A 10,962-nucleotide genomic window follows, 5' to 3' on the forward strand; every position below is an offset into this window, starting at 1 on the left:
ACGATCCAAAAACACTTCAAACTGCAGTACAGCCCATTGAAGCCTCGTTGTCATTCCCATTAAAAATCAAAATGGCGGTATCATGAATAAGGTCTATTGGGTAAGGTGTTTACAGCTGGTAGGTAGCTGTGCGGTATGTAAACCTCACTCCCCTGGCCTTAAGAGGCGCACTAGTGAGTGACGTTAGAGGTTGTAGCCTTTAGCCTCCTCTTTAGTGAACCCACCTCCCATGCCAGAGACGCTGGTTCAAATCCCGCTCAGAGCGGACTGAGCAGGAGCGGTTAAAGTGGTGCCGTGACCTGGATGGGAGTGAGGTTTAGGGGGGTGAGTGTAACAGCAGCCAGCTGTACAGCGTGTCAATCCTCACTCCCCTGGCCTCAAGAGGCGCTCTAGCGACTGACGCTAGTGGCTGCCTCCTTGTTAGCACACCTGCCTCCCACACCGGAGATTCTGGTTCGAAGCGGGTCGAGCAGGACAGGTTACAGTGGTGCCGTGACCCGGATGGGAGTGAGGTTTAGGGGGGTGAGTGTAACAGCAGCCAGCTGTGCAGTGTGTCAATCCTCACTCCCATGGCATCAAGAGGCACTAGCGACTGACGCTAGTGGCTGTATCCTTTCGCCTCCTTGTTAGCACACCTGCCTCCCACAACGGAGATGCTGGTTCGAAGCGGGTCGAGCAGGACTGGTTACAATAACAATGAGTAAATAATGGTTTATTGACAAACAAAGTCAACCAAATCCAGGTAAACAATGTTCTAAACCTGTGAGGACACCTACAACCCAAATGACAACTATTTGGTTCCCAGAACGTTTGTTTTGAGGTATAAAAAACAAACAAATAAACAACAAATAAAATTCCTTGAATGTTAGGAATTGGCTCCCCCTCCAAAATAAAATAACATGGTGTTTACTGTGGACTAGGCAAACGTGCACACCAGATCAAAAGATCTAAAAAAAGACATATTTGTCTACTGTATGTGTGCTATCTGGGGAGGGTCTGCACGTCCACATGGTGCTCGATGTTCTCTTTCGGCCCCACCCCCCAATTCAATCTATAGGCTGACTTGGCCTCCTATATAACTTGTAAGAACATCGTGTCCCTTTAGTTCCCTTGGCATACAATCACTTCACGCGCACGCTCGGCCTTCAGGTAAGCAATACTTCAAATATGATAAACCACTTTTGCTGACCGTGATGTTTGCGCAATAATCGCGCAAAAAGTTTGCGCAATATTTGCGCAAATTGAGATTTATTGGCATATAAAACCACGTTTTTACAACTAGAACAATTACCCTTTTTGTTTGCTTTTTGTTCAATAGCCAACATAAGTAATTAACAGAACACTGGTGATGTTTTATTTTAATTTTTATGTGAAGGTACTGGTTAATAAATGTTGTTTATTTAATTCTGCACCCAATTCTACAACAAATCAAGGCGCGTGTTTAGTGTTGTCCAGTTATGAAGTTGATATTACCGAGTCAAAATGAACTTTCATATTAATCAAATGTGTCTTTTGTCATGGGTTATTACACAAAACATTAAAAAAAAACGTGCTGAAAATGTTCTTTAACAGGTGAACGTTTCAGCTTTTATTGAATTATACGTGTTTCTTTTTTTCTTCCTCAAAGATGTTTAAATCTAGATGGCATTGTTGGATACATTTGAAGTGATTTACAGATGTGAAACAATAAATTATACATGGGTTAAGCATTTTAGGATTGTGTAAATCTCACCATTTGCTCATTATGGAATCATAATGTGGATCCTCATTATTGAGTTGGCAATAGTAGACTGGACTTCGTTGCATTACATTTTCTCTTGCTAAAACCATGTAATAACAGTTGGCAATAATGCCAACTCAAGATGAAATAGGATCATTGATTGATCTGCTCGTTAAACTAATATTGGAAAAACAATAGAGTGATTACAGTTCTATTTTCTGATTGTCTGCTATTGTGACATCATTGTTTAAAATGGAGTTTTCATGAGTGGGTTTGACCGTTTGACCTACATTTATCATCTTTATTGCTTTATTATTTGTTTACAGACTAGATGAGCATTGCATTGCATTAGTAGAGTTGATTTGGGCTACATTGCAAAATCTTTCCAATTGATGATGTCATTGTCAAATGCTTGGGATTTCCTTTAGTCTAGGAAAAAAAAAATGACTGTTCCATCTGTATCCAGCAACTTGTAGGCTTCAGCATTTACTTGGTCTTATCAATCTATCGTATCATTCAAAATACTTTTTTAAAATGGAAAAGGTGTCAAATAGAGTGTCTAATAGAGTCAATCGCTATTAGCTTTTTTAGAAATAACATAATTTGACCACAAGGTGGCACTGTCCTGAAACTTTGAGTCCCTTCAGAGCATGCTACCAAAGACTTGTATCTAGATTCATAACAATACGCTAAGTCATTGGTAAAATACAGCATTTTTTGTCTAATTTCAAAATGGCCGACATAGGAAAATGTGGTATCATTCAACTCCGTATGTAGCACTTCTAAAGAGACCACTTCATTTTTGTCAAACGTGTTCAAGAGATATAAGCCAAAAATTTTTTTTTGTGCTATCTCCTGACCAGTAGGGAGCAGTGTGCCAAAACGCTGCAGGTAACCTCAGGGCCTAATGATGATGACATGTACCAAGAATTGTCCCAATCCCTGAAAGCGTTGCGGAGATACAGCCTCAAGTTCAATTGTATGCTTCGTCAAATTCTTAGAAGTGTCATTCGAAAATGGTACGGTTTATCAAAATTGTGAATTTTTTTTGTCGTGAGTGCCTCTAAACGATGCAGGACAATTTTCGTGCAAATCGGACAAACGGCTTGGCACGAGAAAATTCGTTTTTTTTTTTCAGAAAATTCAAAATTGCGGAACATTTGTCGGATCATTATTGAGGTTATGGGGTGCAATCGAATTGTCTTGAGCCAAGGAATTAGAGGAAAAATTATTTTGTTTCTAGGACTCACGGTTCAAAAGTTATTAACATAAACGTGAATGCAAATTTGGGTGGTGCTACAGGTTTTTAGGTAGAGATGCCAAATTTGCTGTGGTAACCGATCAGACTCTCCTCTATCTGTGTGCCAAATTTCATAACTTTTCCACAAGCGGTTCTATGAGCTGCCACAGACTCAAAATTGGAATAAGAAAACTAACGAAAACAATAGGGGCCTTTCGCCCCTTCGGTGCTTGACCCCTAATTATGGTCTTTAATGATCCCTTTTAAAACAATCTGTATGGCCTACAGTTTTACTTTGGGTTTCAAAGAACCCTCACCCATTCTTATTTTTGTAAGGCACTTCAACGAGTGAGCCTTTGGGTGTCTCGCAATGTTTTTACCATTTATAATTGAGCTTAATTAAACCCATCTTGAAGCAAAGTTATATCAGATGAATGAAGATTTTATTCTCACCCAACCATTCTCTACCATTCTTCTCCTTGTCCTTTGTAACTCCAAAGTCCCCCATTGTCAAAGCCAATATTCAAAGACACCCCCCCCCCACCCCCCACCCTCCGGGTTTTTGGATTACAGCCTGAACAGTTCTATTGTTAAAAGTTTTCCAAGGTTACACACAAGGTTCATATTTTCTTTCAGTGATGTGCAGATATGTTTTTTTTTTTAATTGTTGTTCAGGGTAAACATGCACTAGATCTCTTGTCTTGCTAATTTTTCATGTGCACTTTTGGATTTTAAAGAAGCAAAAAAACCCCTGCATTATTCCATTACTTTGCACCGCGTCTAGCTGTTTTTTGAACACAAAGTGTCCCGTGTAAATGGCCCCGAGACATGACGTCAATTGACATGTTGCATAGTGATTTTTGACATTATTTTAGATAATGTAAGACATTTTAAAGCCACCATGGAAGCGTACTGCAGTCCATGGAGGACCATGGAATTGGGTCATTCCTACTCTATGAGAGGACCTTTGTTACATCATTCTTTGGAAAATCTGTAGTGATGCTTTCTGTAATTCAGCTCAGTGAAGTGGAATACCCTTATATAACAAAAACGCAGCATGTATGGCCATGTGGTCTGCGACGTAGAAGCATAATGTTGGGTGACTGGGGTCACTTCGATGTCCTCCCTTGGAGGCTGAAGCCCCATCGCAGTGTATTACATCTTGATTTCTGCTGCTTGAGAGACGTGCAAACCATACGCTTTCATAAAATGCACAATGTTTTGTTTCTTGCATTTAACTGTCTTTGGATATCTCGTTTCTCCTGATTTTTGTGGTTAAGCAGGGGAGACGCTTTTGACTTGACAGGTTCACAGGGCCTCAGTTTCATTGTCTTGCGGTGGTTGGCAAGATGGGCATGTATGTGCACTCTCTGGCTTGCACATGATGCATTCTGACAGCTGTGCGTGGTAAAGAGGGGGAGAGAGAGAGACAATCTGGTCACAAGAGATCAGGTTTTATAAAAAGGCGGAGCTCCAGTGAGAACTTCCTCTGAACAAGTCTCTTCATTCGCAGAGCGCCCGTGCTGTTTAGTCCGGGTGGTGGAGTTCTCCCATCATTTTAGTCCAACTTCACCAGCAAGAAATGCAGTATTTTCTTTTTATACTTAACATTTGTTGGGCGAATTCTCTCTGATAGCTTGCACTTCTTGTTTTGCCTTGGATCAACATCAACGGAATCTTTTCCTGGGCGAGAGCACAATTGCAGCCAGGTTGGTAGATCCCGAACATGTGTCTACCATTACCTAAAACACTCCTTACCCTTTGCAAGTGACTGGCATACTTTTTGTAATTTTAGTTTTTTCTAGTTGTACATGTTGCACTTTCTAGTGGCTTTTGCACAGATTTATTGTAGTTAGAGTACCAACGTCTTAATGACTTCTAATTAATTCTCGTCAGAGTTAAGAGTCCAATGGGTTATGACCGTTGTTTTGTGGAACTGATGTGAGTAATGCTGGCTTGAGGGTTTTTGAGGGAGTTTTCAAACTGAAGATCTGGTTCAAACCAGCAAAGCATGTATTATCAGACAACAGATTACTGTCACTCTGACTTGATTCACAGAAACCAGAGTCAACTGGACTTATATTTGTTTGTGGTTGTTGCCTATGGCTAGAAGTGTTCCTTTCCCCTTGCATCAGCTGTGTTCGGTTTATGACAAAACAAAATCTTAGTCTGTGTTTAGATTTTTAACTCTCATGAGGTCCATTTTCACCACCTGGTGAGATTTAATAGTTCTACTAAAGCACAGGAATTTCCAGTCGGAATCACTAAAAGACTAAAAGTTGCCGATATGTGCACTTAATTATTGTAGACTTGCCGTTTGGATTCAAAAAGGGTTTTGCCTTTTGAATGTTCACAACATTGGTATTCTGGTTGGTTGCTTAATTGACTTTTCCTCTTCGTTCTGCAGGTACGCACAACGCTTCGGCCTTACAGAAATCCCCAGAAGGTTCGTTTAGCCGCTTGGTGTGCAAAAACCACCACAATGATCATCAGGCTTGGCAGACTGACTCCTGGATACTTCCGTCTCCTGCAGGTATGTTTTCGACCTAATCTTTGATTAACTCGGGGTTCAATATGTGCATTTTTTGATCGCTTATCTAAAATGTGAAACTTGTGTAATGGTAAATGGTCTGCACTTATATAGCGCCTTTTTTAAGCCTTAACAGTATTCAAAGCACTTTACACTGCGTCTCATTCACCCATTCACACACACATTCATCCACCAATGGTGGCAGAGCTGCTATGTAAGGTGCTAGCCTGCCACTGGGAGCAACTTGGGGTTCAGTATCTTGCCCAAGGACACTTCGGCATGTGGAGTCGTGTGGGCCGGGATTCGAACCACCAACCCTGCGATTAGTGGCCGACCCGCTCTACCACCTGAGCCCAAAATGACTTTTGTTAGGAGCAAGTAATGGCAGTTCGTTTGGGATTCTTAATTCTCCATTGGAAAGATCAGACTGGTGCCGCTCAGCTTTAACCCAAAGCCAAATCACAGAAGCATTCCTGCTAAAAGTGACTATGAACAATGACCATGATAGGCTGAATGAAGAGCTCTGAAATTAAGTACGGTCCACTATTGCGAAGTCCTCATACAATTTTGGTTGTTACGGTTGTTGCAGTGCCCTTACTACACACTTTTACTGCCCTTACATCTTTTTAATCTTAAATCGGTTTATCATCTTACTATTCTTAGACCCATATAAACCTACTAGGTTTAATGGGGCTTGCTGATAGGCTTGTTAAAACGCACATTAATGCCACCTTCTTGACACCTTCTTTAGATTGGTTTCTGGTAGAGTTAAAACTGGGTGTGGCATAATTTGTTCAACTCCAGAGCGTAATGCCTCATCGCCTATGATTTAACAATTGCGCAAAAACAAGAGTTGTAAACATTGACGATTACTTGCGGCTTTAAAAGAACATTACCGTCCAGTCAAAATGGACCGGTATTGCAATGGGCATATGGTGGAACATTGTGGCCTTTAAACATTTCAAAGCATTTAGAAGAGATTGAATTGGGTATATTTACATGTTGTACATGGAGCACTTTTTGACCGTGCAATTTGATGTTCTCTCCGCAGAGGCAGGTAGCGGGTGAGGTGCAAGCCCCAACGCACGACCGCTCGGTCAACCAAATTGCCATGATGCTGGCCATCATGGGCCTTGGCATGTCCTACTACAGTGCCAAGCAGATGACGGAGAAGGTGCACCAAGAGCCTGCCCCATGAAGATGCTCCTGAGCTCCGGTTTGTTGGTATCCGGGAAGACAAAGCCAAATTGGAGTTGAAGATGGAATTGGAGTTCTGAAGATTATCATGTGCAATCTCTGTCACACTTCACCCTTTCTATAACTGTAACACTGGGATTGCAGGGATCACATACCATGGGAAGCAAGTTTGGGGCTTCTGTTTAGGGTTATCTTGCTTTTAGTGTGGCACTCAATGGGGTCTGGAGATGGTTGAATGATTCTTTGTTTGGGTTTGTTGGCTTCTACAGGTGTGGCCTGAGCCTCGATAGTTGCCATGGTACATGCACCAGAGTTTGTCAATTCTGCTGTAGATTCACAGGGAACAATAAAGTCTCCACCAGTGCATAGGATGCACAACTTGGAGAATTACAATGAGCCATAATGTAAATTTTAAAGGGAAGGACCTCTGCGTTTGAGATGTACCAAGCAACTATTGAAAGCAGGCCCACTGCACAGTGTAGGACGGCGAGATACTGGTTGTATTTGAGATTTACATTGTGTAGATGTCATGCTGTTGAAGAACCCTAGCGACTCTTAGTCCTACAATACTACACTTGTCGATTATCTTCGTGTTAGACACTTAAGAAATGCTGTCAAGACATTGCAATACTATGCTGAGGAACTAATGTTAAAGGGACAGTTTCTTGTCATTATAACTTGAGAAAATGTCTTCATCTTTTATGTTTGTCCTGACAAATGCTGATAACCCATCAATACCCATTAGACGTTAATGCCTACTTTCTATGTGTGCAATTGCATGAGTTTGACGTTATTTTTAAGTGAAACCAATCCATAACATTGTGTTTAATCCTTCTTTTTTATGGTAATGTGAAATTGATGATTAATGTATTTTGTATTTATAAGAAACTATATGATCAAATAAAGCTGTGAATATTTTGAACGAGATCAATGTTATGGACTAAGTCTACAGAAGGTTAAAGAACATTTAGAAGAATTTTATGTTATGAAATCTGTTAGATTCTGAAAAAATTGCTCTCGGAAATTGCTGATAAAATGTCACTCCTGCTGAGTTATTGATGGACATCTGAGGTCTACACTGAAACCGTATGAAAGGCTTTTCTGTCCACAGAAGTGCGCTGTCGAACAGGAAGTGGGCATAGCCTCAGGCAACAATTTCCTCTGTCAGCACATGATATTTGTCTACTAGCTGCCTGTTGCTCCTGGCTTGATGCCTGAACTATTGAACAATCTGAAAATGAAAACTTTGTGTACCGTTTAACTTAAGGTATGTTTTCCCCTCTGAAAAGCTCAAAATCTACTTAAGGATGCACAAGTATGTGACCGCTGATTTTTGTAGCTACACAAGTTCGTGCAAAAACATGTGCAATTCATATCGCAAAGCCAGTTGGTGTTGCATTGCCACTAGGTGTCGCTCAAGTGTGCGCTGGCTTAAAGCCGTTGCTTCTAGCTACGCAAGTTTGATTCAACACATTGTGTGCCGAAATGTGTCGGACCGTACAATTCATAATGCAACGCCAGCACGTGTTGCATTCTCAACTTTGCTACAAATAATGCTAAGGCAGGCATAAGTGTAAACACCGATGCTTATAGCTACACAAGCTCGATTGGGCACATCGGTGCATGCCGAAATGTGTCAAATTAATATTTGTAATGCAACAGAAATACTTTTAACTTCTCAGTGTTGTTGATTTAAGGATTACTATTGCTTCTAAAACCAATTTTCTCTTTCTAGTCCACTATCATGGCAGAGCAACTGTTTATAAAGGAATCTTCCTGAGCGTGTTTATAGCTAGCTAAATTAATAATAAAATATATCACTCCCTTGACAAATTAGGTGTGCTATTCTCATAACTCTAAATGCACATAAACTGCAAGGTTATTCAATCGTTTGTGTATTTGCCTAGATTTTCTGGCCCTATGTTACGGTTTTATCTACTTGTTTCCGGCTCTCTATATATGTTTTGCATGTTATAAATGTAACGTTGCAATTTAGCAGAGAGTAGATGTGCTAGTAGCAAGTAGAACAGTTCTGCATAGCGGAACTTATTATTGAATCAGAAGCGTTTTAAAACAAATCTTGAGGCGTTTGAAGGACATTGATAAGTTGGAAATATCATATGGGATGCATGCTTGCATGCTTGTTTGCTATATAGTGCTGTTTGCTATAGTGTTTTGGAAGAAGTTGGTTGGTTGATTTATGAATGCCAAAGCATGGTTATACATTATTAGAGGTTGAAATGCTATCTCTGATCCCAGCTTAATATACAGACACCACAAAGTAAGCCAGTCGTAAGATGATTCCCATGAAAAGTATAAGTTCTGTTTCTTTATTGACCAATGGCAGATGGGGGCGTGTTCAGGAAATCTGCTTAAAAAAACAGTCATTATTTTTACTAGAGGTGCAAAAATTACTCCCTTCAATCTTTTGGATATTGTAGTCTATCTGTATTTTGTTTTAGAAAACAGACTGAGATCAGTTGATTAGTTGATCAACTGATGAGTCTGCACTATGTATATGGTTTGTTTCCAACTCTTTCACCCTTTTTTCCCATTACCATGCAAGTTAAGAGGGAGATGCAGTTGATGCGCCAATGCTGTTAGGGCGGGGAAGCGGATGTGCTCTTAATCTCTGCACGAATGCTCGGGGCAGATGTGATGCCCTGTGACAGGCCAAGACCACATTGCATGACACGTGCTATTCCGCATATCACCTTAAGCTCCCCCCCCTCTCCGCTTTGCTCTATGATCACTGGGCAAATTTGGCAAAAAAAATAAATACCACTGGGGCAGTTTTGACATGCAAGCTTAGGACATGAACCCAAACACTGTTGTCCCATTGGCTGTCCGGTGATGCATCATGATGTTGTTCCAGTTTCGAGCCACAGAGACAAAGAGATTGGGATCACATGATTGGCGTGACATAATGCACATGAATGCCTTTTTATAAAGAAGGGATGGAACTTAAAATTAGACTTAATATAAGTCAACAGTGGCCTTTACTGTTTGACAGCACATTGATGATGGTCTATGGATGTAAAATTAGAGGGATCCTCAATTTTATTAAAAGTTTTTGTTTTTATATAATGAACAACACATTGAGATATGTAAACGTTGTAAAACTGAAGTCGTCTACATCAGTGTATCCTATTATGTAAGAAAACTTCATATACTGTATAAAGGACTTTGAAGTTTGACTGAAATGTGATTTGTACCTCCAGAAGTTTCCCTGATGCACTCTGTGGGTCTGTAGTGCTCATGTAGGAACTTCATTGATTTGTTATTCATGTAATGCTGCTACTTATGCATAATTAAACTCATTTCAATCATATTTATCAGTTGCCTTGTTTTCTTTACCTCGCTGTGTGTCATATACTAAATCTGAACTGGTAGGTTGCAACCCAAAAATGGGTCCCAGGTCTGTTCTGATAGGATCACAGACTTGAGTCTGTTTCCATCATTTTACTTAAAGGGATAGATCATACTATGATCATTTACTCACCCTCGTGCCATCCCAGTATGACTTTCTTTCTTCTGCAGAACACAAACAAAGATTTTTAGAAGAATATCTCAGCTCTGTAGGTTCATACAATGAAAATCAAACATTTGTAGCCCCAAAAATCACCTAAAGGAAGTGATACAATACAACACCTGTTGTAATGCTTCTGAAGCTATGGATTTAACCACCGGAGTCATATGGATTATGTTTATGTTTCCTTCATGTTCTTTTGGAGCTACAAAGGTCTAGTCACCATTCACTTGCAAAGCTGAAATATTATTCTAAAATCATTGTTTGTGTTCTGCAAAAGAAAGAAAGTCATACACATCTGGTATGGCACGTGGGTGAGTAAATGGTAAGCTAATTTTCATTTGTGGGTGAACTATCACTTTTAAGAATGACAATTGGGTACTTTATGCAAAACTATATGCCCTCATACAAGGTAGAAACACAAAATTACGTCCCATCCATCCATCTTCAACCGCTTATCCGAAGTCAGGTCGTGGGGCAGCTGCTCCAGCAGGGGACCCCAAACATCCCTATCCCGAGCCACATTAACCAGCTCTGACTGGGGGACCCCGAGGCGTTCCCAGGCCAGTGTGGAGATGTAATCTCTCCACCTAATCCTGGGTCTTCCACGAGGCCTCCTCCCAGCTGGACGTGCCTGAAACACCTCCCTAGGGAGGCACCCAGGGGGCATCCTTACCAGATGCCCAAACCACCTCAACTGACTCCTTTCGACGCAAAGGCGCAGCGGCTCTACTCCGAGCTCCTCA

The 10,962-nt window shown here is 40.8% G+C and overlaps 1 long non-coding RNA gene across 1 annotated transcript; it reads left to right on the forward strand.

Annotated features, from left to right (window-relative positions):
* Nucleotides 1-4,466: 4,466 nt before the first annotated feature.
* LOC127657760 (uncharacterized) lies at nucleotides 4,467-9,998 on the forward strand. The gene is made up of 3 exons (XR_007972318.1): nucleotides 4,467-4,669; nucleotides 5,368-5,493; nucleotides 6,542-9,998. It is a non-coding gene; the product is annotated as an uncharacterized LOC127657760 (long non-coding RNA).
* Nucleotides 9,999-10,962: the final 964 nt, after the last annotated feature.

Source organism: Xyrauchen texanus, chromosome 17 (genome assembly GCF_025860055.1).
Source record: "Xyrauchen texanus isolate HMW12.3.18 chromosome 17, RBS_HiC_50CHRs, whole genome shotgun sequence".
Taxonomy (NCBI): domain Eukaryota; kingdom Metazoa; phylum Chordata; class Actinopteri; order Cypriniformes; family Catostomidae; genus Xyrauchen; species Xyrauchen texanus.